We start from the raw sequence: 26,190 nt of genomic DNA on the forward strand, positions 1-26,190 counted from the left end.
CTCAGGAATCCTAGTTTTAGAGATTTTTTTGTGTGATAGTTTGTGTGTTTTTCACTTCTTCTGTTGGGCTTCAGTAGTGTGTTTACCTGAGAAGAACAGCAGGGTGTGACTGAGGTGGAGAGTGCAGTCTCACGGTCCACTGCACACCAGACACAGCACAGACTCCACAGTTAGCCTTCATGCCTTTAGTTTCTTTCTTTCTTCATTATGTTCTTTTCAGGGCTGAGTGATTTGAAGAAAATATTTCATTGTTCTAATTCTGGGGAATATTGCAAGAGTGATTTAAATTGAAAGTATACTTTTTTTTAAATTTTATTAAATTTTAGTTACATTCCAATTTATTAAAGTACAAGTCTGTGTAGTCAGGCTGGCTGGTGACTGGCCACTCAATCTCACGTATATCTGATTTCCATTTTATCCATGTAAGACATGCGCATAATAGGGCAAGCTGTTCACTGTGAATAAAGACACAAAGTTGACCAAACTAAATACAGAAAAAAACTACAGAGAAAAATGGTGGTTCAGAAGACAGATGGCCTTTACGCAGCTGAACACAGCCATTTTAAAGAAGCTAATAAAGGCCGAGTGGCCAATGCTAACGCTAGCCAGAGCTCAGAGCTAGCCAGAAGCTAGCAGCCAGGAGAAATATGGCGACAGGTAGAAAAAAAAGAAGGGTCAATATCTTTTAATCTGGTGAATGTATAAGCCTACTGGAAAATAATTGTTTTTACTTGTTTTGTTATATAAACCTAACATAAGCTAAGGTAAACTATATTAGGCGAAGGTGGATTTAGGCTACGTCCACACGTACGCGGGTATTTTTGAAAACGAAGATTTTCCGTTTTCGTTTATAAAAAAAATTCCGTCCACACATAAAAGCCAAAAACGAAGGAAAACGCTGCTAGAAACATGCCAAAGCAGCAGGTGGCACTATATTCCTATCCGTGTAGAAATGTTGGCCAATCAGAAGTCAATAAGCCTGAGTGGGAAAGAGTAAACAAAGATGGTGCATAGAAGCAGAACTGAGTCGTATGTGTGGAGGGACAGTAACTGTGTGTGTATATGTAAGCATTTAAACACTGCAGAGAGTAAAATTAACAGTAACAGTATTTTGTCTACGTCCGCCATTTCACCGAAACAATAACATGGTGCACAGTGTGACGTCAAAAAAGGCGCACACCTTTGACACTGCGTTTTCTCCGTTTACCTCGTCCACACGTAAACACAAAAACTGAGCTTTCGCAAATATCCCCCCTGGCAGGAGTTTTTAAAAATCTCCGTTTTCAGTAACCGAAAGCGCTGTTTACGTGTGGACGAAAGGCGCAAACGCATAGAAAAATCTGTGTTTTCAAAAATACCCGGGTACGTGTGGACGTAGCCTCAAAGTAGCTAATTTTAATATTTGTACCTATCCAGTAACAGAGTACTTTATTTTAAGTTGTACCAGATCCTGTAGCTTAATGCAGTTTTAGTAGAACTGGATTTTGTGTATATTTATACTTTTATAGTCACTATTTTATTCTGTGGAATAAATGCATCAGTGAAAGAATGTAAGAATGTATGTATGCTAGTCTGCTGAAACAGCTCTGCTCCAGTTTCAAGTATAGCGGCAATAAAGAAAACTTTATTTTGTTATCATATTATCTTTTGCTTATATGTGCTGTATGTGTGTATATGTAGTTATTGAAAATCAGAATAGGCAAAATTGGTATTAGCAGGCTGAAATCCCCCAAGAAAATTGGAATCGGTGCATATCTACCAATTTGTCTTATGAATTTATCACATTGCCGAATAACATTTTACTATATTCGTGATCTATTCAAGCTGCCTGAAACTCTTTTATACCAGCTTTCATTTTAACAAACATTTTTTTTACTTTAATAAATGGTTTGATTTCACTCCTCAATATTCATCCTCTACTGCCTTCTCCCTGTTTCCTCCCAACATTTCTTCTCACGTCATTCTAAGCGATCAATAATCAATGTGCGTAGCGTGCCAAAGACAAGTCACCTGCTATCCTGTTTACAGTGTCTGAACAATAGCCAAGCCTTTATCAACACGCAGCGAAGCACTCGGCGATCTACCCTTTGCTTGCTGGCTTAGCAGAGCTTCACACTCGGGGGACGATTTCCTCTGCCCCTGCCGTCTCTTTTCCCGTTGTTTCACAATCCCTCCACCCAGGCTGCTTAACCACGCTGCCTTCGAGTCATTTAGATTTCTCCCAAGTGGTTCAAATTTAGTTTGAACTTACAGGCTGGTTTAAACTGATGAATAGCTTTTATTGAACATGAATAAATTTAGGGATTGAGATTAGTCAGCTCCTTCTCTGTGATGATGTGAGTCCGCCAGAGGATGTGCTCAGCATTAAAAAACGGCACAGAAGGAAACAAAAATGTACACATCTTCGACTGAAAGACGTGGGAGGGAGGGTTTGTTCTCTGTGTGCTGGTAGCTGGGGATCATGTACACCTTCTTATGAAAACACTAAGATGGATAATGCATAAAATTTATAATAATTGCCTAGGATTACTGTTGTGTTACTGTCCTGATGCAGTTCGGACATTTTCTTTGGTTTGCAGTCACAGTTCTTAATCTCTTGTACTTGTGTTGTCTTATCACTGATGTCAATCTTCTTCCTTGTCCATAACCTATCACTATTATTTAGCCTCTTCAAAATTAAAGCCCCTGACACAAGATCTCCCCCAGTGTGAGTAATATCACTGCCACTGACCTTCCCATCCTTCAAGCGGCCTGCGCATTGATCGATCCCGCTGATGGCCTCGGTGCTAATCTTCCAAGGGACCGACAAGAGGTGACGGTATTTCACCGTTCAATCTGATGCAATTACCCTGAAAATAAACACATTTTGGATGGCCGCTGACCTTCCAGTGAAGGAAGGTAGGTAGGTAGAATGTTTGTGCACTTAAATATGCCTATGTGAGGGGCGTTAGCCATCAATCAAGCTGCATCATAGAGAAAACATATCCTGTGTAAAGTGTCGAAGGAGAGAACAGTGGCTCCTTTATATTCCTTGAAAGACTTTAATGTCCCACAAGGTTTAAAACAGCTAAGTGCTCCTATTTCACTACCCATTTCCTAATTATTTTTATATGTGACTCTAGATGAGAACCATTCAGATCATTTCACAATAATATGAAGCACTAAGAAACAAAAATTGCCACTGGGAAGAATATTACAACAGTTAAAACGAAAGTAATGTGATGAGAACCCATTTGCTAAATTGAATAATGAAATGTGTTGCAATCACTCTGCATTTAAGCAAGTGTAAGGAGAGCATATATATTATTATTTTTACTTTCATATTAAGATTGACCTAGCCCTTGTCTTTGCCATAGGGGAAAATCACAGTAGACTGTAAGTACGAAGCCTAAGAACTAAGACTTTTTTCTCCAGTTTTCAACAAGTATTCCACAACATATCTTTTACAGACATCCTCTAAGTGACTCTATAACCAACAGCACAATGAACACCACTGAGAGAAATCAATAATCAACAATAAGAGAGCTGAAATGACATTTCTAAATTCTTCTGTGTGATCAGGAGTTCGAGAGTTGCCCGTGCTTGTGCATTGAATATAAGTGTTGCTTCGAAAACTAGGCAATGTACTTAATACACTCATTGGTTACTTTATTGAGTACAGCTTTCAAGTACCAGGCTGGACTTCCTCTTGCTTTCAGAACCGCACAGATTTTGGTCTGGTCAAGATACTAACCCCAAATTGCTCTCCGATGCATCCATCGGAGTATGAATGTGTGTGAATGTTAGCTATGAAGCACTTAAAAAAATGTGCTTGTGCGAATGGTGGTGAATGGGTGAATACACAAGTTGTGTAAAGCGCTTTGAGTGCTCAGATGAGTGGAAAAGCTATATAAGAACCAGTCCATTTACCATTTACCAAAGGTGCTCTATTGGATTGAGATCTGGTGACTGTGGAGGCCGTTCAGGTGCAGTGAAGTCATGTTCAAGAAACCAGTTTGGGATGATCTGAGCTTTTAAACATGATGCGTTATCATCAGAATACGTGGATGGACATAGTGATCAAAGATACTCAGGTATACTGTGGTGTTTATATGATCATAAGTGGCCCAAGCAACATATTTCTAAGCTTCTATTGACCAATTTTAGAGTAAACGTGTGAAATGTATACGCTCAGTTTCTGGTTCTCGGCTGACAGGAGCAGAACCTGATGTGGCCTTCTACTGCAGTTCAATGTTGTAGATGCATACCTTGGATGTAAAAGCTAGTTATCTGAGTTACCTTTCTATCATCTCAAAGCAGTGTGGCCGTTTTTTTTCTCTTAACTAACTGCTCAGCAGTGTAGAGGAAAAATATGGGCCTCGCGTCTGCGTATTCTCTTTGACGGACACTTTGTCTAACCAATATTCTTCCCTGCCACTTCCATGAGATAATATTTCCAAAGCGTGACAGCTGAAGCACAATTCAGTTGCAAACTTACCATCCACCTTGCTCTGCGACTGCCCTTTTAGGAGTCAACCCAATACACAACTGAACACAGCGAGATGGGCATCTGCCTGTCCAGATGCACTATAGCACCCTGCCGGTTTTAAGCTAAAGGGACAGCGACAAGCACTTAGCTGGTCCCTCAGCAACCAATCCCATTTCCTTCCTCTTATCTAAAGTGACAAGAAGAGTTTTCCAGCCCTCCTTTGCCTGAGGCTCATTCTGCATTATCTCCCAGTGTACCAGCACCACTAGCTATCTCGTGTCCCTGATTCCCTGCGTCTAAAAATATGCTAAAAAGGATGATGGCATTGCTAGAAATTCAGTTGTGCGAGCCAGTTGTGCTGCATGGATGTTTTTCAAACTGCCGATCATATCGCAGGATGATGGACTCGGAGCAAGTGCATGCTTAGAGTATGAGGAGCTCAGCGGAGGCCCATTTTCCTGTATCTTATGCCATGTACTGCATTGCCCTTCCCACCAAAAGGCTGTAGTTACCCATCCGATAAAGAGCGTGTGTGGAGAATGCAAAGCGACAAAACATGAACTAAAGCAGACACCCTAATGAGATATTGATTGCCCACACTGATGTTTACACTTTTGCCTGTCTAATGCTCTCCGAGTCCACCAAAAACAATCAGCCATCTGTTCGAGCACATTCTGAACTCTGCTGTGCAATTTAGATGCATCAGATGTTTGAACGAGTTAAAGTCCCAGTTTTGATATGTAATTCAGCTGGTATGTCTCACAGATAATTAATACAATTTTACCTACTTTTCGTACTTTTATGTACTCTCCCTGCACATAAACAACCTCAAACAGCTGAATGAATATGCATGTGTGTTTTTAAGCAGTTTCACACTGAGTGACTCCGCCGTAGCGATGCTCTCACAACTAAATGTGACACTTAACGTACACAGTACATACTGCCCCCCCCAACAAAAAGCACGAAAATGCAAGATTTTTAGCTGTTTTGACAAATCTGTAGACTCAAAGGCAACAAGCACAAAAACAATTTCTCCTTGAGAGACGAGCTTGAGAAAACCACAGCAATCTTAGCCCTTGTCCTTGTGGGGTTTTTTTCTTCTTCTTCTACTTCTTCTTTACTGCTTAACACCAAACGGTGCCTTTTTTCCCTGAGTTCAATTAAAACGTGTATTAATTGTGAAAAAAGCCCCAGGGCCTCAAGTCATTTGGGTAGTATTCATTAGCCATGGTTTTATACTTTATAGCTCGTGAATGCAAAAACAGCGAATGATTGAAACTAATTTTTGTTCTAAACAACAAAGGAATGCTCACCCCGAGCTCCCTGTTGTTTGTGAAATGGCCCCGCTGCCTAAAGTAAAGGCTGAGAGCTCCCATATAATGAACCCAGGAAGCTGCTCTTCTTTCAAAATCAATAGTGACGAGCTCCTTTAAAACTCTCAACTTTGAGCCTTTGATGCCCGAGAATACATTACTGCTGTTAACTAGGGCTCCCGTCCAGGCAATAAGCATGCAGCTCACTCTGCAGGCTCCATTTGCACCCCTCCCCTCCACACACACACGTCCCAAATCCACCACACAGACTTCCACAACTGCTGCTACACCACAGCTAAGCCTACAAGTTGTTTTATTTATCACCCTGATCATTCTCGCTCAGCAAATTTATCAAATGTTACAGTTTTATTAAGGGTCATCGATAAATCCGTGGACTGGGCATGACAGTATGAGCTGTGAAGCATAAAGCTCTGGGCCTTCTGAGCACTACATCACCGCACAGCTCCGCCCCACTCCGTGAGCCATTTAAACCATTTCGCGCAACGCACGGTCTTCATAAAGTCGTCAGTTCTCATCTAGAAAAATATTACGGCGAAGGCCGCGGTGATAATGCAAGAAAATACAGGTTTCGGAGGTGTTTGCACACGCTTTCATTCTGCGTGCAGATGTTCCCGTGTGTTTGTGAAAATGTAAGGAAGAATAAATGTTATGCCGCTGAGTGGTTTTGGCCCCATGAACTCCACAAAAGCATCAAAGCCGGCTTGAATTAAAATCCACCCAGCTATAGGCTGCTTTTTGCCGCTGTGCTCATATTCACAGTCACACTGCAAACTGCCTCGGCTGTCAAGTGCAGGTGAATTTAACATTTGCTTTTAAGTATTTGCCCACGTTTCTCTGTACGTGTGTGTGTGTGTGCATTATGAATTGTGCAAGCAGTCTTCTCCAATGCACTACCCATCACTGTCACATCCCGGGCCATAATCATATATGCGTTGGGCTTGTTAAGCACTTTCCCACGTTCTTTGCAGCACCAAACTGCAAATGCGAGGAATTAATTTTGAAGGAAAGCTTCGATTTTCGCCTCACTCTTCAACATTTACTAATTGGCAGCATTGTGTGCACAGTGCGGACCAGGAAGACAAAAAAAAAAAAGAGGAAACAGTCAAATTCAGACTGTGAGAGGGAAACAAACGCTGAATAAGACAAGCTGACAGTGAAGAGACAATTCCCATGGGTCTTTTCTTTCATTTACTGATACGAAGGCTTTAAATGGTGTACTGAATCCCTTTTATGACAGAGGGGTGGTAATTTTAGCAACAGAATGACGGAGCCATCTCAGACTGGCGTGCGAGTATTTAAAATAGTTCACTTAACCACATGTGTGCGGTGACTCAACTGCACTGTAACACATTTTTGCTTAACGGGCATAAATTACATCTGTATTACTGCATCAATGTATTGAAATCCTGTGCGCAGGCTGTAAGGCTTTATATAGATTTAAGTGATGTATGCGGCTCATGGTCTCATGGCATTGATTGCATAAAGGGACGCCTGTCCCCAGTAGTGATATGTGCGAGATTACGTCTGTGCTGCACAGCCCTTAAGAGTAAGTGTATTATACGTGTTAGGTCTCATGTGGGAAGACACAGGGGCACAAAGCTATTTATACAGATTATAGCTGAGAATAAGGTGTGGAAGGGGATATGCTATATGTAAGATTGACTGATATACCGTCTAAAAACATCCAGGGTTAATTCAGGTCATATATTTAAGTGGAAATTCCAGAAAAGACAGCTGGTTCCAGCTCAAACGTTCCCAGTTTTTTGGTGTTCTTTCTTTTTTTTCCATGTGTTGATCTTTTTGTATCACATCGGTTCCCGATTTCTGCAACTTACGTGTTTTATTTTGTGTATAGCATCACAGCCAAAGAAAAGAGAGCATTAGTTTGGAACGGAGTGGCTGCATTTAGTATGACTGCATGGTTATTTGGAGCACTTGGTGGGTTTAGTAACACCCACTAGATGGCTGCATATAATATCAAAGATCTACTACTGTGCTTAAGAACTGAAACCGCATGCTGTGTGTTAAAAAGAATCCTTTGGTAGTGCTCTCTAAGTGTGGTGCAGTGGTCACTATCAAAAGTTGTCTTCTGATCTCTCAGGAAGCATCTTGTAGCGCATTAATTTATTATCCACTGGCCCTCTCCCAGAGCGATGAATGCCTGGCACAAGCATGACCCACTTGTGTAGTTTTCTATGGGCCACGTTTGGCCTTTCCTGACAGTGTTGACTCAGGGTGAGGCTTAGCAACAGGCCCACATTATATGGCCAAGATGTCAGATATGTTCTGACCTATGGGTACTTGACAAGGAGACAGAAGTAGCCCAGAGCCACTGTCTGGGTTGTGTCTGACGGGTGGCTGTGCACCTCATACTGGGTAACACTAAATCTGACGAGCTTTTTAGTTTTCAGATGCTTAAACTTGTCCTCCTCCTGTGGCTGCTTGTCATTTTTGGTCACATTTTTTTGCTAACACTTTATACTACAGCCTGCAACTGTAAGACAAACATTAAAAACAAGGTTTTTGAGTACAAACAAACATTGAATAATAGAACATCCATCATGCAAATCAATATAATGCTTATTAAGTATAGACGGAAAAAAATATAAAAAGCCAAAATTAATGGACTAATTAATGGATAGCCTGCACCCTGATACTGTGTATCTATGATGTAAGATAGGAAAAGATTGTTTGTTCATCTGCAAAATTACCAAGAAATTACGCAGTACTTAAAATTACTTGCACAATAATTTGTCTCCTTTCCTGTAAAAGTTATGCAACACTTAAAATTACTCATGCACTAGGGCTGGGCAATATGGCCTAAAATCCATATCGGAGTATAATTTGAAGCATGTGCGGTAACGATATATATCGCGATATATTCTTTTCTTCTCTATATTTCTATATTATATTCTATATTGCTTTATCTCTATATTTTCTGCACTATAAGCGCACTTAAAATCCTTTAATTTTCTCAAAAATCGACAGTGTGCCTTATAATCCAGTGCACCTTATGTATGCATTCTGGTTGTGTTTACTGACGTCGAACCGATTTTATGTGATACACGGCGCTCAGAAATCTGTCAAAAATGTTTTGGTTCGACTTCAGTGATGCGACATCACTGAGAGTAAAAGACTGTTTAAATTCTTTCATCTTTAATAAAATTACCAGGTGTAACAATTAAGTTTAACTTCCAGGCATCCATGAAGACAGAATTTATTCAATTTAACAGAGCTAGAAGTTAGCAGGAAGTTAGCTCGCTGGTTTCCACCTAAACATGACATACCATGTTCTGACAGAGAGATTTCTGAAAAAATTAAAACGTACAGCTCTGCTACCACTTCCAACATCAATGAAGACAGAAAACAACAGTGACTTTTTTAGGGTTACTGAAGTTGAACTAGCTGGTATACGGTATAATGATGTGCTACGTGATCGCTAGCGACACAGCTATGTTAGCGTAACATAAATACAGTGAAGTTGGAGGATGAACGCTAACTTTTTTCCAAGTTGATAAAAGTTCATGTGAGGGTTGCTGATGGTTAGGGACAAATGCAATCGCATGGCAGGATGCTGTAAACGGACCAAACTTCAGTCAGGAGAACAACTGAGAACAATACGAGGTTAATTATTAACAACAACAACATGGGAATAGAGCAACTGCGAGAGAATTCAACATTAATGAATCAATGGTACGGAAGTGGAGGAAGCGCAGTTTATGGCTTTCCTCATATTCCAAAACGTGCTTCGTTTCTTCGCTATTACTGTCGCCCGGCATAATTTGCAGATGATATTGTTTGCTTTCGACCAAAACAGGCACAGCTTGATGACACCATCAACATGCACTATCGCGGTAGAGCGGAATAGTCAAAATCTCGACCTTTGGCCAAATTCATATTGTTTCTACTAGGGATGCACCGATACCGGTATCGGGTATCAGCCTCGATACCACATTTTCTAAAGTACTCGTACTCGTTAAAAGTCCCCCGATACCGAGGACCGATACCACGGTCTGAGACCTGTCTATGTTTGAGCGGCATGTAAGGGGTTAATCACAGGCGTCGAGTGCCCGCCCCCAGACCCCGAGTACTCGTACTCGTTTCCAAAAAAGTGGTATCGGTGCATCCCTAGTTTCTACCGTATACCGTTTATACTGCCCACCCCTATCATGCAAGACATAAAATTACTTACACATTAGTTAAAATTACTTACAAACTACAGTATAGTTATTTATATGTTTCCTCTAAAACACAATGTTTGTGAGTAAATTTAATTACAACGTCATTTCAAATAAAATGCACTGAAATTAAATTTCATTACAGGGAAAGTATGCGCTTAGTTGTGTTTCATATTATAAAGTGTTATCCATTTTTTGATAACCTGTTAACATACTGCTAATATGTTTAATTTTTTTTTAAAAACTTGGGGTCTGAATATGTAAAATTGATTTTTACTAATTACATCCGTGTTCAGGTCTGCTGTGAGCCATGCAGAGGTGACCTTGGCCAGACTGTGAATTCTTCTTTGCTCATTGTTAGTATTTCTAAATACTGTCTCACCACTGAGACTGTCTTTTGGGAATTGTCCTAAATTAAACATTATCATTAATTTGAATGTAATTATAATAGCAAATACTTATACATGCCGTTTTGGTGTTTTTGTATCATTTAAAGTATCCTTTTGTGTTGCATCTCATATTATACATTGCTAACTTACAAAAAAATATAATTTCAGAATGTGATATAATGAAGAGCTATGATTGTTTGGACACAATCATCACCAACGGAGGAAATCACCTAAACTGTGGTCCTTCATGCACATTTTTAAAGAATTTACTCAAACCCTTTTCCCTGTGTCAGTGTTGCTAATAGCTATACCTGTCATTTTTCTCATAGACAGTGACACTGCAAATTGGTAATTACAAAATGTCAGCAATCACAGCAGAAATTATGTTTGTCACACGCTCCCAAAATACAGATGGGTTTAGAGAAACATGCAGCTCCCCTATGACGTCAGCCGTGGCCTTTGAAAGCACATTTAAGCAGCAAGTTTCCATCAGACAGAAATACTAGTAAAAACTTCTATTACACAAAAACACTTGATACAGTTTGGACCACAGTTTGTCTTCAGATCTGTCTTAATTCTTCATAGTGCAGATTCAACAAGGTGCTGTAAAGATTCCCCAGAGATTTTGGTTCATATTGACACGACGGCATCACACAGTTCACACATCCATGATGAAAAGCTCCTGTTCCGGCACATCCCGAAGGTGCTCTATTGGATTTAGATCTGGTGACTGTGGAGGTTTTTTGAGTACAGATAACTCATTGTTATGGTCAAGAAACCACTTTGATATGATTCGAGCTTTGTGACATGATGTGTTATCCAACTGAAAGCAGGAATCAGAAGATGGTACACTGCGGTCATAAAAGGATGGAAATAGTCAGCAACGATACTCAGGTAAGCTGTGGCATTTAAACAATGCTCACATGGTAGTGAAGAACCCAGGGTGTGTTAAGAAGATATCCCAGTAGCCTGAAACATTGATACAAGCCAGGATGGATCCATGCTTTCATGCTCTTCACACCAGACTCTGACACTAACATCTGAAGGTATCCAATATGGTCTTCTGGTGCTGTAGTCCATCTGCTTCAAGGCTGCATATGTTGTCCTTTGATGCTCTTCTGCATACATAACAAGTGGTTATTTGAGCTACTGTTGCCAGTAACGCCTCAACAAGGCATTTTCACCGTAAGACCTGCAGCTCACTGGATATTTCCTCTTTTTCTGACCATTTTCTCTAAACCCCCCAAAATTGTTGTGTTGGAAAATAACAGCAGATCAGCAGTTTCTAAAATACTCAGAGCAGCCCACCTGAAAACAACAACCATGCCACGTTCCCCGTGCCTGAATTCACCTTTCTCCCCCATTCTGATGCTCGATTTGAATGTCAGCAGGTTGTCTCAATGCGCCTAAACGCGTTGATTTGCTTCCATGTGACTTGCTGATTAGATATAGAAGAAAGAAAGTGGCCGCTGAGTGCATTTGCTTTAGTCTGACCTCCTTCCTTACATTTGCTCTGCATTAAAGCTGGGGTATTTTGCAGACCTGCCGACTCAAGAAAACCTGATCTGCCCCCATTTGATAAAAGACTGATATAACTCACGCCTCTGCGCCAACACTGTAAATCGAGCCTGGAGTTGATTACCTTGGTATTAGTCCTGGAAGCAGAAGAAAACAGCAAGCCTCCCTCTCCAAGGTTCAAAAATACACCTACCAACAAGCTTGCTATTTCCCCTTGCTTCCAGCCTGTTTTGCTAAGCTTGGCTGATCACCTGCTCGCTCTAGGGTTCTATTTAATGCACAGACATGGGGGCACATATAGATGTTATCTGACTGTTGAAGTGTGCAAATACAGGTTTTTTTATTCTTCTTTTTCTGTTGATATTTGTTTAAGACACGGCTTTATCTAAAGACTCGTCTCAAAGTCCCTGATGACTCTTGCGTGTTAACGCTCCAGCCATCTCTGCGCTTTGTTCAGCAGCTGATACTTTTGTTCTTGACAGTGCGAGAATAGAACAGTCTGGTTCGTCTCCTGTAACTCTCCTGTGCCTATTTCTTTTTTACATATAAGAGAAGCACCACTTTCCTTTACCTGCTCGACACGTTTTTTTTCCCTGCTCCGTACTTGTTTTGCCCCTCCACACACACTTTTGATGAAAGGCATCACATAATGTTTTGGAGGGGAAAGCTTTGCTGCAAAATTGCACTAAAATACTGTAAATAATGATTTCCTTTATTTCACATGCTGTATCACCCCACAGCGTTCCCTGACAGCACAGAGGGGAAACAAAACAACAGGACAAATAGAGGAAAAAAAAGAAACTTGACCAGACACAGCTCACATATGCACACACCACTTGACTGGGGGGGGGAGACAGAAGCACAATCAGCAAAGCCATTTTTAATGAGCCTCTTCCTCTCTCCATCTATCAGAATGGAATTAGGACAGCACTCAGCGGCTGAGGGGAGGGACGCTGGGAGAATGGGGGCACATGGCTGAAGGAAAAAAAAAAGTCTTCATTAAGGACAGTGAAGTAGAGGTGGGAGGAGAGAGCGAGGGGGGGGGACTTAAGTGATCTAGAAATGCTTCTCCTCTCCTCCTCCTTCCACCACCTAATCAGGGAGCCAAAGTTATGCCAGTCAGAGCGGTTGTTATTCCAGCTAATCCCTCATCACGCCGTTTCATCAGGTTTGGCATTTGGCTATCTGCATTAATTAGATGTTCGAATGGACACAGCGTTAATAACTGACGCGCGGCAGATAATGAGAAGCGGTACGGCGCGGCCGTATCCCCTCACAATCACGCTCCCTTTGTCAGCGCTGATACCTCTGCGCTTAAAACACTGCATCGTGTTTACCTGCACCGGATTTCATTTATTGATGATTCAGGCTGTTTTTAGTGCCAGTGGTGATAATGTACTGTCTGCACTTTGGGAGATAAGTGTGTTCAGGCGCGATAGTTTGGACTTGTTCAGAATGTCTCTCCTTCTGTCTCCTTCGCTATTTTTATCTCCGCTCTCCTTCCAAATTTTTCTTCCGCTTTCTACTTTTCTTTTATCCCACATTTCTCCTTACTCCCCTCGCCATTCTCTCCCATTTCCTCTATCTCACCTGTCTTTCTCATTTTTTTTTTCACAGCTTCCCAGAGGATAGCAAGAACCCCTATCTCTCTTTTGCACACTCTCTTCACTTTTAGGCTGTCTTCTCCCTCCCCACCTCCCATGACTCTCTCCTTCATCCATATCAACACCAGGTGAATAGCTCCTCTCTCTAATATCCATTCACAGTCCCCCTTCTTCTTCTTCTTCTTCTCAACTGCCTCTCCTTCCCTGCTTGTGTTTCACTCTCGCTGCACCGCTTTCAAGTTGCACTCGCTTTAATATTCTGCTATCCATCCTCCTTTGTCTCCTCCCTGCCTTCCTTCACGTTCTCCTTCCTTCTTTAGTATTCCGTCAGTCATTGCCAAGTGAATGGTGATGCACTCCATCACAGGTCCCAGATCACCTGCAATCACGGAAAGCGTAGCGTCCTTGACTTTACTGTCTGCTCTGATAAATGCCGGTGCATCTTCACCTAAAGCGAACACGTGCGATATGTTACGTTCATTATTTCCCAACATTTCGAGTGATTTATTTCACTCTTGTTGCAGTCTTTAGAGCTGAATCCTTTACCAAACAGGACACGCCGACTAAGAGCACATTCTTATTTACAAGAGCAGCCCAGGGAGAGAAAGGGCCGGTTCACACCCACCTGGGAGATGCCTGAGACGAGCTTCTTTGGAACAGATGGAGTGTCTTTCTAAAGGAGTGCTTCAAAGAGGTGTCTCAATTTTCGCTTTCATTGTTTCTTCTTACGGACCAGCACACAGCTGTGTTCTGCCGTACAGCGACGGCGCCATTTCATTAGGGGCATGTCATGGCGACAGTGTTTACTGGTAGCAATGGGAGTTGGATTGACAATACTGGGCGTTTGCCTCCAGTTACTGATGAAAGAACCTTGTATTTATTTTGGTCTTATTTGGATTGTACCATTTGTGATGCTAGCTTTGTGCACAGAAGGTTGAGTGATTGTGGTTATTCTGTGTGGCCATCACAATCCTTAGAGAGTCTCTCGGCCTACTACTAATAAACAAGAAAATACAGGATGGCAATCTTCTTCTTAAGTAAAATTGGTGGTTGCCTAGTGATTGGCATGAATTTTTTTCACATTTAAAGACCGATTGCAAGTAGTTACATCGACCAGCTGATCACCCAGAGGTTGAGCGTGCAACACCCACCACCTCTCATTTTTGATCGCAAAGCGATTGCACGTTGCCTGTCTCCAAACAATTGCAATTGCCACTGGCTGCAGTCACTCATCAACTGCTAACACACAGCAATTAGTTGGAGTCGGTCCGTGTCAATGAATCAGCTAGTTTCCATCTGGTTGTTTCTTGGTTATATCCATATTAAAAAGCAAAAATGCCAAGCGCCTGTGTCATTTTGCATTTAAATTGCTGTCCTGCAGCAGATGCATCACTATTTTTAAAGCAAACAGAAGGTTTCTACGTTCTGGCTGGACTCTGTATGGACTGTGTATGTAGACTCCTGATTTTTATCACAGCTGCAACTTCACTGCACATGTTTGCAATAGTTTTGGCTTCTAAACACAGATGCATGAGCAATATTATGCTCACAGACTCTGACGTAGCTTCCAAAGTGAAGGAGGAAGTGACACTCTAATGAGCATCGGGGGGCAGCTTCCCACTGGTTGCAAAAAGCCTTAGCTCTGTTAATCTATGACCTCAGTAAACACTTTGCAGATGAGTTTATAGTCACAGTTCCTGACTTTAAGTATTATTGAATACAAGATGATCATTTTGTAAGTTGAGGTTCTCTTTAGAGACAAAAAGAAAGGTAGAGCAAGGTATGCTTTAGGGTGGGCCTACCTTATGATTGACCTTATAATGTGAGGAAGAGCAAAACGTTACATAAAGCAGTGATGAAGTCAGATAATTAAAACATCAGGCCTGCTTTGGTCAGACACAGCTTGAATGAAGTTAAGCAGCTGCATACTTCTCTCTGTGATGTGGAGTACTGGTATTGGGAGCAAAGTCTTTTGAGTTAATTCACTTCTGGCAAACTTCTTGATCTTCTGCATACCCAGGTGGTACAGACTGTAAGGTGTACAGTCTGTACCAGGGTGCTCGTCTTTGAAATAAAGGCTAGTTTTTTTTCCCAAAGTTAGCTTGCTGCTACTCCTGGAGCAGTTGAGAAGTTCTTCCCAGTTCCTGTCACAAAGAAGCGTTACATTGAAAGCAGAAGTCTTAAGACAGCTTCACCCTCAGTAATCTTGAGTTGACTTCCGATAGCCCTTTGGATTCGTGTATATCCACCAGCCAATCCTCCCTTCCCTTCACGTTTCCATTTATTTCTCCATATGTGGTTTTCCCATCCATCCCTCCTCGTCAGACACGAGGGTTCTTCCATTAAGGATTCAGATGATGTGTGGTGGCTGGGTTTTTAGAAACCTTCATTTGTGAACATGTCTCTTTCTTCTTTCTCTTCCACTCTTCCCTGCCATTGTAAACAACTGATTATGCCTTTGAGTTATTCCATCACGTCCTTTTTTTTTCTCTTTCCCAACCTAATGATTCTTGTCATGGCACCGAGCTGAAAATTGAGGCTCTCTCAGATCCCCCAGTGTAACTCAGCCTTTATCTTTCAACTTTCAAATCCCAGAAGCTCCTTAAGTCCTCTCTTAAGTCAGCACCAAAAGCCAAATCTCTCAGTCAATTTACCAGCCAGCCTAGTCGTCATTATTTTGCGCTCGCTGCCATGATCTTACTATCATTAAAATTCATCCCTTACATAACCATCAAGGACGCGATACCGCTCGCTGCGAAGAACAGAATACACCGTGTGTGCAAACAAACACACACACATGCGCGCTTGCAGTTTATTTTTATGTTTTTATACACTTATTTACTCTCCCCCATTTTGGCAGAAGCGGTGATTCAAAAGGAATGGATGCTCGGTAAGCGCGAGCCCTGTGTGAAATATTCAAATGGCGCCCTATTTACATAGGCTGGAGAGTTTCTCTCCCACTGCCATCACATGTTTGTTATGTGATATAAAAAGAGAGACAGCGGCAACTCCAGAGACCTCATCCCCATATATTATGCGCCAAGCGCATTCTTTTTATAGCAAGTATAAACACATTAGTTTGCTGCATTAAAATCCACTCAAAATGTTGGCAGTTGTCAGGGTTTGGACAAAAGATACGCCATGTCTTCCTTTACAATAGGTGAAGTGTGTGTGTGTCTTTGGTGAAGGATAGAGTGTTTGAAGAGACTAGCAGTAGAGAGTTTGTTGTGTGTGCTTATGCAAAGATCCAGTGTGCTCCCACACCTGTGTGCGAAGGAGCACTTCTCAGTGTGTTTGTGTGTGTGTGTGTGTTCGGCCGCGCTGCCAGACGGCTGCTATCTTTGCAAGTCAGACGGGCAGAGAGGCTGCCGAGGCACGCCAAACGTTTGAAGTGCTATTCTCTCCCAGAAGTTCGATCCACCCCGAGGAAATTTGTCATGTTGTTCTACCTTTCTGATTCCCATATGGCGGGGTTGAGTGGAAGGGTATTTGTCCTTATTTGCTGTCAGCGTCTCAATACACACAAACACTGGTTAAAGTAACTAAGAAATTAGTTTTTCGCCTCGCTGCATTTTTTCCCCTTCTCCCGTTAGTTTAATATTTTCATTCAGCCAGCATCCATCATTCGGTCGTTCATTCCGGGTGGGTTTTTTTCCCAACCAAATGACTCAACAAACGCTGATAGCCTCAATATTTTCCACCACAGAATATATCCTCTCGCCATTAACTCTGAACCGAATGTCTTCCTTTTCAATAGTTAATTAACCCGCACCCTCCTCCTTTCGCTTCCCATATTAACGCGAGCGACTCCTTCGCGACCCATCGAGACCTCTAACCAGTAAGTGAAAATGAGACGGAAAGGAGAAGATGAAAGGGCGGCGAAAGAGAGACGTAGATGGCAAAAAAGAGAGAGAAAGAGAGAGAGAGAGAGAGAGAGAGCATGTTGTCTAGAGCCAGAGAACCTCAAGAGTGATTCAGCCATTGTTACTCATCCCCTCCTTTTTGCAAGAGGGCTCATGTCATGAGTATTTTAAGTGCTCTCCATTCCGTTGTTCTCCTTTAATCCTGTTAGATAACTCTTTTTCTCCCTCCTCCTTCTGAGTCTTTCTATTTCTTCTCTTTCCTCCTCCGCTCCCCCGCTGCCCACTCAGCAAACGGCGAGTCTTATGCTTTCTGCCACAAGGAAAAGATAGCATGCCTAAACAAGGTAGAGAAGGAGAAAAAAAGAGGGGGGGGGGAGTGGAAGCAGAAGTGGAAGGGAGGAATGCAGGAGAGGGGAAATGACAAAGATGTGGCAGTACTGGTAGGTGTTGAAGAAATGCACTGGCGAGTGCAGGATCATTTGTTATGAGGAGGGATGAGCGTGGACGAGAGCCAAGGCAGTGGCGAGTGGGTTGTGGAGTGGAGCCTGTGCCGCAGCTTGCTGTTAGGACGCAGAGAGTTTGATTTGAAATGCGCGTAACTTGGAAGGTGTTTTAAAATTCACAATCTGAATAATTAAAAACAAACTAAAAAAAGTAGCCAGACTCGGCGCGACGGGACGCCTCTCTGCGTTTGATCCCGTTCTCCATCACGCTCGTTCAAACAATCCTGCACGTGGCTAACGTGGACACGCGCAATTTACACAAACGCAACAAGCGCTCTGGCATGAAAGTGCATTTGTAACATTAAGACAGAGCTGCCTTTTCCCGTTGCCACCTTCTTTTTTTCTAAACATCTGATGATAGTAGGTTGAATCACACTTAGATCCAAACAATACGTGATGCAATGTTTCAAACCTGCCTTGTAACCACTGTGCGAAACCATCAACACTCCATCAGCCTCAAAAGAAGTCTGCTTCACATAAAATACATTTCCCACAAGCCAGCAGTTGCCAGCCCCGTCGTTTTGCATGAGGACAATCGCAAATGAGGAAGCGGCGGTGGTAGGCGTTGCTTCGCCCAGACGAGGTAGCCACTTAGCACAGTTGAGGTGGGGCAGCCACATTTTTGCATCTCTTTCTGTGGGAGAGGGCAGAAAAAATGGATCACAGTAGTACAGGACGATTTGCTTAAACCAATAGCACAGACTAGTGGTGAATGCTTAGAATTGCATGAAAGCTGCAAGTCTTGGATCTGTGCGTTTTTTTCTTTTTTTTCTTTTTTTTTTTTAGCATTTTCAGTTACATTCAGTCAAACTCAACAACCCTGAAATCAGCCATCATTGAATGTGTGTAATTTCCACTGATATATGGTTATTGCATTTAAGCAGCTCCATCACCACCACTTACTTAAACAAGCCCAAACCTCCTCATTTGCATTCCGAGCACCTGACGGATCCCTCGCTTCCTCTCTCTGCCAAAGAAATTAATTCAACACAAAGAGGAGGTGGGAGGGGCTGGCACTTGTGCTGGGAAGGATTTGCATGACCCAAAAATGCCCTGCCTCTTCTCTGACTCCATAAATCAAAGGGATAGAGAGAATCCCCCCGATGCCTCCTTTCTTTGTCCTCAAAGGTGATAAATTGATCCCCCGGTCGGCTAATAAGCAGAGGCACAGGGCGGCCCGAACTTCCCAAAGATTTATGCGGGCGAGAAGTGGATTTATAGCGCAGGAAATGTGAAAGATCTGGAGAACTAAATCTATTTACTTTATTCTTACTCCCGATGCTCATGAGGTTTGAGATGGAAACTCCACAGGGGCACACCCCCACCCCCCTTCACCCTCCCTGGGGGGCACAAACGTCAAAGAAGCAGGGAACATCCGTCACGGAGGCAATAAATGAGGTGGAATTCCCCACTTTTGATTGATGAGCGCTTGCTTCCGGTGGCAAACATTCTCAATCCGCACGTCCACCGCCCTTGGATGTGGCACCGTTCGGCACAGTTATGATTAGGTTTCATTCCTGGACTTTGCCGAAAACCAATATGAACGACACTTCTTAGGTTTGTCAGCGGTCTTGTCCGAATATAGGGAGGAAAAGAATGTAGAAGGCAATCGAACAGCTTGCAGCTTTTGCCAGACACGAGACCTTTTAAGGCAACTCAAGCAGTCATCTTAATGACGAGAGGTGATACACTGACAGGAAAAGCGGTCTTTTAAGAAGATGATCAATGCTATCATCTTCTCTAAGGCTGACTGGGAAAAAAGGGGGCAGAATATAGTGGCATAGAGTTTCCTAAGAGTGCCAAAGACTGGTGGAGCTACCCCCATCACCACTGCCACCTCCTCCTCTTCTGTCCTCCTTCCTCTTTCATTCTCTTCCTCTAGAGTCTCCCACTCTAGCGTTAATGTGTTTTCCCTCTTCCCTGTTGCACCCCATCTGATTTCTCACCTTTTCCCCTTTCCGCATGTCTTCCTTTTCCCCTCTTTTTCTTTTCTACCGAACCTCCTCTTTTGCTCCCCGTCTACCGCACACCATCTTACTCACTCCCCTCCTCGCACCGACAGCATGCTTATCCTGTTGCGTTGATGAGATATTTGAACGATTACCATTATGCATGCTGAGCAGATTATGATAGCCTTTGGGGAGGAGCGGTTTGAGCGTGATGGAAAGTTTTCCGCATGATAGAAAACTCCGCTGATAAGTGGGCTTCGGCTGCAAGCGAGGGAGAGGGGAGCGCGGAAGGGATGACGTCTCCGTTCGCTCGTTCTCCACCCGAACACCAATAGCCTCTCCCATTCGTCAGAGCTTGCGTCGAAGCTGCGCGACGGAGCGGTTTGGCGTGGAACAAAACTCGTTTGAGCTACGACATTTGACTTGTCGTATCAAAGGATATCACTGGGTAGCTTCGCTAATAAAGCCAAATGTGCAAATGCAACCCATGAGGGGGAGAAAAACAAGTTTGTGCTTCATCAGTGACTTCCGTATACCTGAAACTTTGAATTCCTCACCGAGACAGCTCGCATGGTAAATGTGATATCCGTCAACATCAGCCCGACTGTTGCAAACCTATGCAAATATGTCTAAAATATCAAACCTCCTCTCTCCTAAAAACATACCTTTTTTTATTATTTTTTTTTATTTCTGTTCTCTTTTCCTTTTTTGGGTAGGATGACAGCAATCCTGAACAGACACATGATGCAGTATATAACTAATTCTGCGTCTGTGCCGCAGAGGCAGCTCTGGGTACAGAGAGAGAAAGTGAAAGAAGCAAAAAAAAAAAAAAAAGCAGATCCCAAATGCTCATTTTTAGCTGGCTTGTTTGGGCACAGCGCACCAGAGCTGACGAGCTGAGCACAGAGTTTTTGACACAATGGTGTCAAACTCGGGACTGTGATGTTCAGCTCGCACAAGTGAATAGCGGTGCACCTGCTGGCAACACGCAGACACAGACACAAACAGACTGTTATCAAGTCTGAGTGGTAATTAGTGTGTTTGGGAGTGCTGCGAATCATAATGACTCATTTGCCTTACATTGTTTCATTAAAGAGGCTTTCGGAGACATGGCATATGGAACCTACTGGAAATGCTGAAGCCATTTGGAAATGGCAGTGCTGTTAAGCATCCGTTTTAAAATGATAACAATTATAATATCAAAGTTGTTGTCTCTGTCAGAGTTTTGTTTCTTCACTCCTAGTCTAATCAAGCATTTAGCAGATGGGCTGTTTTGTGTTTTCAGTGCCACACTGGGGCCAGCGCTAGGTTGAACTATGATCCTCTTTATTTTCATTTTTAATCTTTCTCTAAATTGTGTAAGAAAACAAGCCCGTTCATTTAAGCCATGTCTAATAATTTCTTTTGCTTTAATCAACTGAACCTGGTACTCAAGAACATGAAGTAAGTTATCACCCAATGCTGTTTCTCTACAATGAATTTTCCCCCTTTTTCAGCTCAGTGTTTTGGTGTTATTCCCTGCAGCTCCTTTTATAGCTAGCTGTCACCGCTCTAATTAGCGCCTTTGCTTCAAGCAGCTGTCTTCAGTGACAAACATGGTTAGGAATGAGTTCCTAACAATCCTGATCCTGAGATATTCATGATAATAACCCTCTTTGATCTAAGTCCTCATATATGCCAACTCTAACCCTAATCCCACCCCACACTTTGGGAGAGCAGCACCTAGCATTGCTAGCAAACGATGCTATGTAATGTCAAACTAAAACAAATGCCTGAATAATGAGATTATCTTAACTATAGCGATCAATGTGATTCAGAAGTTTTGCTTTTGTATCATTTTACATAGTTTATCATTATCATGCATCACATTATAAAACATCTGAAAAGCTTCTGTGTTATTTACAGTAAGATGTGTCCACAGCATAGGCGACATAAGCGCGATTGTTTTGTTGGCTGGTTTTTGTCATGTACGACTTCTATGCATCAAACTGTGATAAAATCCACATAACTGCACTGTTAGGATTAAAAACTGGTATATGGTTTAAAGTCTGCACTTTTGACCCAAGTGAAGATGATCTTGCTGCTGGATCGTCTTAAATGGGTCATGTGATGTGAACGCACCGGCGCCTCTGTTGGCTCCAGAGGGTTAATAAGCAGAAATCACATGAGTTACATTCCAGTGGAGCATTTATTTGCCAGGCTGCAGTCTCTGCAGAGGTCCTTGGCTGAGGCTCTGTTAGCCACGCCACAGTCTCAGCTGAGGACCAAGGGTGACTGGGCTTTTTCTGTTAGGGCACTCACTGTCTGGAAGAATCTCCCTGAGGAGGGCAGCTTGCTGAGAGCCTGATTGTCTTTTAAATGTCTCTTAAGGACATATTTTTATAAGTAGGCTTTTTCAATGCTTCCACTTTGAGCTACTTTTATACCGTCTTTTTGTTTCATCACCTCGTCTTCTTATTGTTGTTTTTGACAGTTTTATATTGCTTTTAATTTATTTGATAGTTTTAGAGCCCGTCTGACACATTATATTGCCAAATGAATTCACTTGTCTGCCTTCACACATATGAACTTGAGCAACATCCTCTTCTTAATCCACAGGGTTTAATATGATGTTGTTCCACCTTCTGCAGTTATAACAGTTTCAACATTTCTGGGAAGATTTTCCACGTGTTTACGAGTGTTTATGGGAAATTTTGACCATTCTTCCAAAAGCGCATTTGTGAGACACCCGAAGTCTTGCTCTAATTCATCCCAAAGGTGTTCTGCTGGTTTGGGGTCAGGACTCTGTGCAGGCCAGTAAACTTCCTCTACACCAAACTCGTTCATCCATGTTTTTATGGACTTGCTTGTGCACCTTTGTGCACAGTCAGGAGGGAGCCAACCCCAAACTGTTTTCATGAAGTTAGGAGCATGAAATTGTCCAAAATATCTTGGTATGCTGAAGCATTAACAATTCTTTTTACTAGAACTAAGGGGTCGAGCCCAGCTCCTGTAAAGCACCAAACTTTGCACCTGTTACAATGCAAGGAAAATTAATGACTGACTTCTTGCACAGGCGGGATCCTGTCATGGTACCACGCTGGAATTCACTGAGCTCCCGAGAGCGACCCATCGTTTCACAAATGTTTGTAGAAGCAGTCAGCATGGCTAGATGCTTGACTTAATATGTATGATTTCTACGTATGTATGGAAGTGATTCCAACACTTGAATTCAATGAACTGGATGGGTGAATATAATATAATGTATAATAGCTGGCTGATATTATCAGCTGATAGCGTCGATTTGGCAATTCTTAGTAATAAATTAAAATTTCAAAGGTAAAGAAAACCAACGTTTACCAAGTTATCAGTGTTGATGTTTCTGATGTTGCAACTCGTATATCACATTTTAAATTATAAATGTATAAATATCATAACTGGTCTTTAAATCGTTAACTAGTCCTGCATTCAGCATCAGAATGTTTTTAGTCTGCCTTTCTAAAGTATCTTGGTGCCAGAAGCTCTGAACTTGTTTTAGAGTAATATTGCAACAAACTCTGAGCTCACCCTCCATACCCAGTCCATTTCCTGCTCTGCTTATACAAGCTCGATGGCGCCGTGATTCCTTTCGCTTTGTCAGCGGCACAGTGCGTAGTGTATTACCACTCATTTATGACTAGGTGAGATCTTTCCAGCATTCAGTCATAGCACTAAAAGTATATACAAATAGGAATTTGATTTTCTTTTTTTTCTAACTGCTCCCACTTGACTGGCATTTTCGAAGCCGTGTATCGATGGAAGTGATGTCTTCACCTCTCTCTCTCTCGTTCAACATTCTGGTGGTTTTATGAGACGAGCTGGTGTCTCTGTTGGTTACTGTTCAGGGGGAAGGTCATAAATGGGCGATTTATGTCTGAAGTACAGCCAGGAATGCTGATGCTACTGTCAGAGAGCAGAGATACTGTCTGGTTTGACTCACATTTAATGGAAACTATAAAGTCCACAACTGCATGTCCTAACTCACTCACTTTCCAGTATGTGCTCACACAGGGACGGAGTTAGCATAACTGGCAGACAGAAATTGTATAGAAAGGCGTAATAAGGCAGACGGACAATAAATTTGCTCTGCGTGACACCAGAGAAGGGTTCACATTTTCAGCGTCTTGCAACACATTTCTGGACTAATTTGCGGTATAAATGCACCAAGTGTACCGCCGGTGCTAAAACTAATCATCATAGAGACAAATGAGAACACTTCATTAGCGCTTAGAGTTCCAGCGGTGTCCGCATGTGTACAAATGCTACTCTTGCAACACAATTTCACAATTTGATAAGTGCAAAGGTATTCATTACCACAGGGCCAGCTAACGTGATGCTTGCATTGATTACTGCAACTACTTTTTTTTCCTCAACAGCTCTTATGTGGACTTCTACACCACCATTGTTAAGTTATGGGCATTTTAATTGCTGTAGACAGGGGTCCATTAGCATAGCTACTTGGGTGGCCTTGGCCATGTTTCTCTAAATCATTAAGCTAATTATACAAGCTAATTAATCAGTATGCTTGGAATGGGCTGCGCGAGCAGACGCTGCTCTTTGTTGGCTTGCATAATGAAACGGGTCCATTTTTAGATGGGGGTGAAAAAAATGGAGAAGGGGAGGGAAAGAAAGAAACTTTGATCTCAAAAGTAAACATATGATTTTTGCATATCAAGTGCTTCGGCAAAGTGGGTGTGTGAAGAAAAAAAATGATGTGAAGTAGGTTTGCAGATGCAGAAAGTGAAGCGAGATTCACGTTTGTGGCGCTTTGAAGATCGCTTGAAGACAGCGGATAGGGGAGGTAGTTTGTGCTGCGGTGTCCAACATCCAGTTATCCGTGTGGGGTGTTTTTTTTTTGTTTTTTTCTCCACGGGAGGCAAACGCAGCCAGAGATCTGTCAATCACCTGTGCCACTGTGACATCTGAGGGTAGTCAGACAATCTCGAGGGCACGTGTTTTACTTAACTGAAGCAAACGTAGACGACTTAATATTTATGCCTCTACCTAAGAATGAAAATCAGCCTTTATACTGCTTGGATATTGTGTCCCTTTTCACAACACAACCTGAAACCACATTCAGTTAAAGCCCCAACTACATGCACTATGTCATTATAACTGGCTGTGTGTGTGTGTGTGTGTGTGTGTGTGTGTGTCAAGCATATACTTATGCTTTCTTGCACGCTTTTTAAAACAAGGCACTGTCAGAAATTATTACTTCCAAGCAGACATAACCAAACATCCTGCCATCCTGTCTTCAGCAAAAGGTGCAGACACTGTCAGCATTCATGCAGGAGTTTTATTTTTAGCAGCTCTCATTATGCACAATGGAAAGTCATTTTCTCAAAGTGCATGAAGCATGTTTACAAACCTAATAGGGCTGCGGTGATAACACATCAGCGCGAAGACACTACAGTGTGTGCCAGCTCATGCTCGTCTCCGTTCACCTCGGTGCGGTGACTCTGTATGCAAACTCAGCACTGGCGTTCGGTACACCGATCTAAGTGTTTAGTGGTGAATGGACTAAAGCGTGACACGTCCTGACCTCTTTGTCTCTTTACCCGCAGGGAAATTCGGAGGAGTTCTGTTCTTTCGTCGCTCTGGTCCGAGGCAGCAATCGCAGCTGATTATTCCAAACGGGTAAGATTGAAAAGAAAGAAAACAACAACAACAACAAAAACTCAAACCCTACAATTGTGTTATTTAATCTGAGAAACTCCACTGATGACAGCCACTCCACTGGGGGATTTCTTTTTTTTTCTACCTCCAGCGTTCAAATGTCAGCAGTGCAGGAGAATAATAATGTCAGCCCACAGAAATCAAATCAGGGGTCAGACAAATAAATGATGTTAGTATGGATTAAGATAAAGGTAGAATACATGTCAGGACATGATGCATTGCTCACTTGTGGCAAATATTTTTCTTCTTTGTCTGACTTTTATTATGAATCGGGATGAATGTTGCACAAACTATAGAAAAATAAATGAGTGCCTTTGCAAAGGCAGTTTTATTCAATAACAGCTTGAGATTAATTCCACTCATGCTGTCAGTAGGCTACCATGTTGGGCTGATGACACACAAAGCATGCTAACGGTGCCCTCTGCAGTACAGGGATCTCCACTGCTGCTGCTCTACAGTTTTAAGAGCAAAGCTGTTCTCATATGAAGACTGTGTGATGCACGCTGTTCACACCTCTCACTATATTTGCTCCTGCAAACACCCTGAATCTTCAGAATCACCTGCCGTATTAAAATAGCGTTATTGCAGTGTATAATTATGCTGTAAAGCCGTGTCGTGACACTAACGCTTTAATCTGCACTAACTAAAGTTCGCACAACTGCAAACGCCGAACTGTCCTCGGCTAAATCA

The 26,190-nt window shown here is 42.3% G+C and overlaps 1 long non-coding RNA gene across 1 annotated transcript in view; it reads left to right on the forward strand.

Moving 5' to 3' along the window:
- The window catches only part of LOC102311087, a 185,086-nt gene that overhangs the window by 130,482 nt on the left and 28,414 nt on the right, over positions 1-26,190 (forward strand). The window contains exon 5 of the long non-coding RNA XR_316315.2: positions 25,389-25,461. This is a non-coding gene — a long non-coding RNA (uncharacterized LOC102311087). The remainder of the gene's footprint in view (positions 1-25,388; positions 25,462-26,190) is intronic.

The sequence above is a fragment of the Haplochromis burtoni genome, unplaced genomic scaffold (assembly GCF_018398535.1).
Source record: "Haplochromis burtoni strain Fernald_Lab_line unplaced genomic scaffold, NCSU_Asbu1 Contig_136, whole genome shotgun sequence".
Taxonomy (NCBI): domain Eukaryota; kingdom Metazoa; phylum Chordata; class Actinopteri; order Cichliformes; family Cichlidae; genus Haplochromis; species Haplochromis burtoni.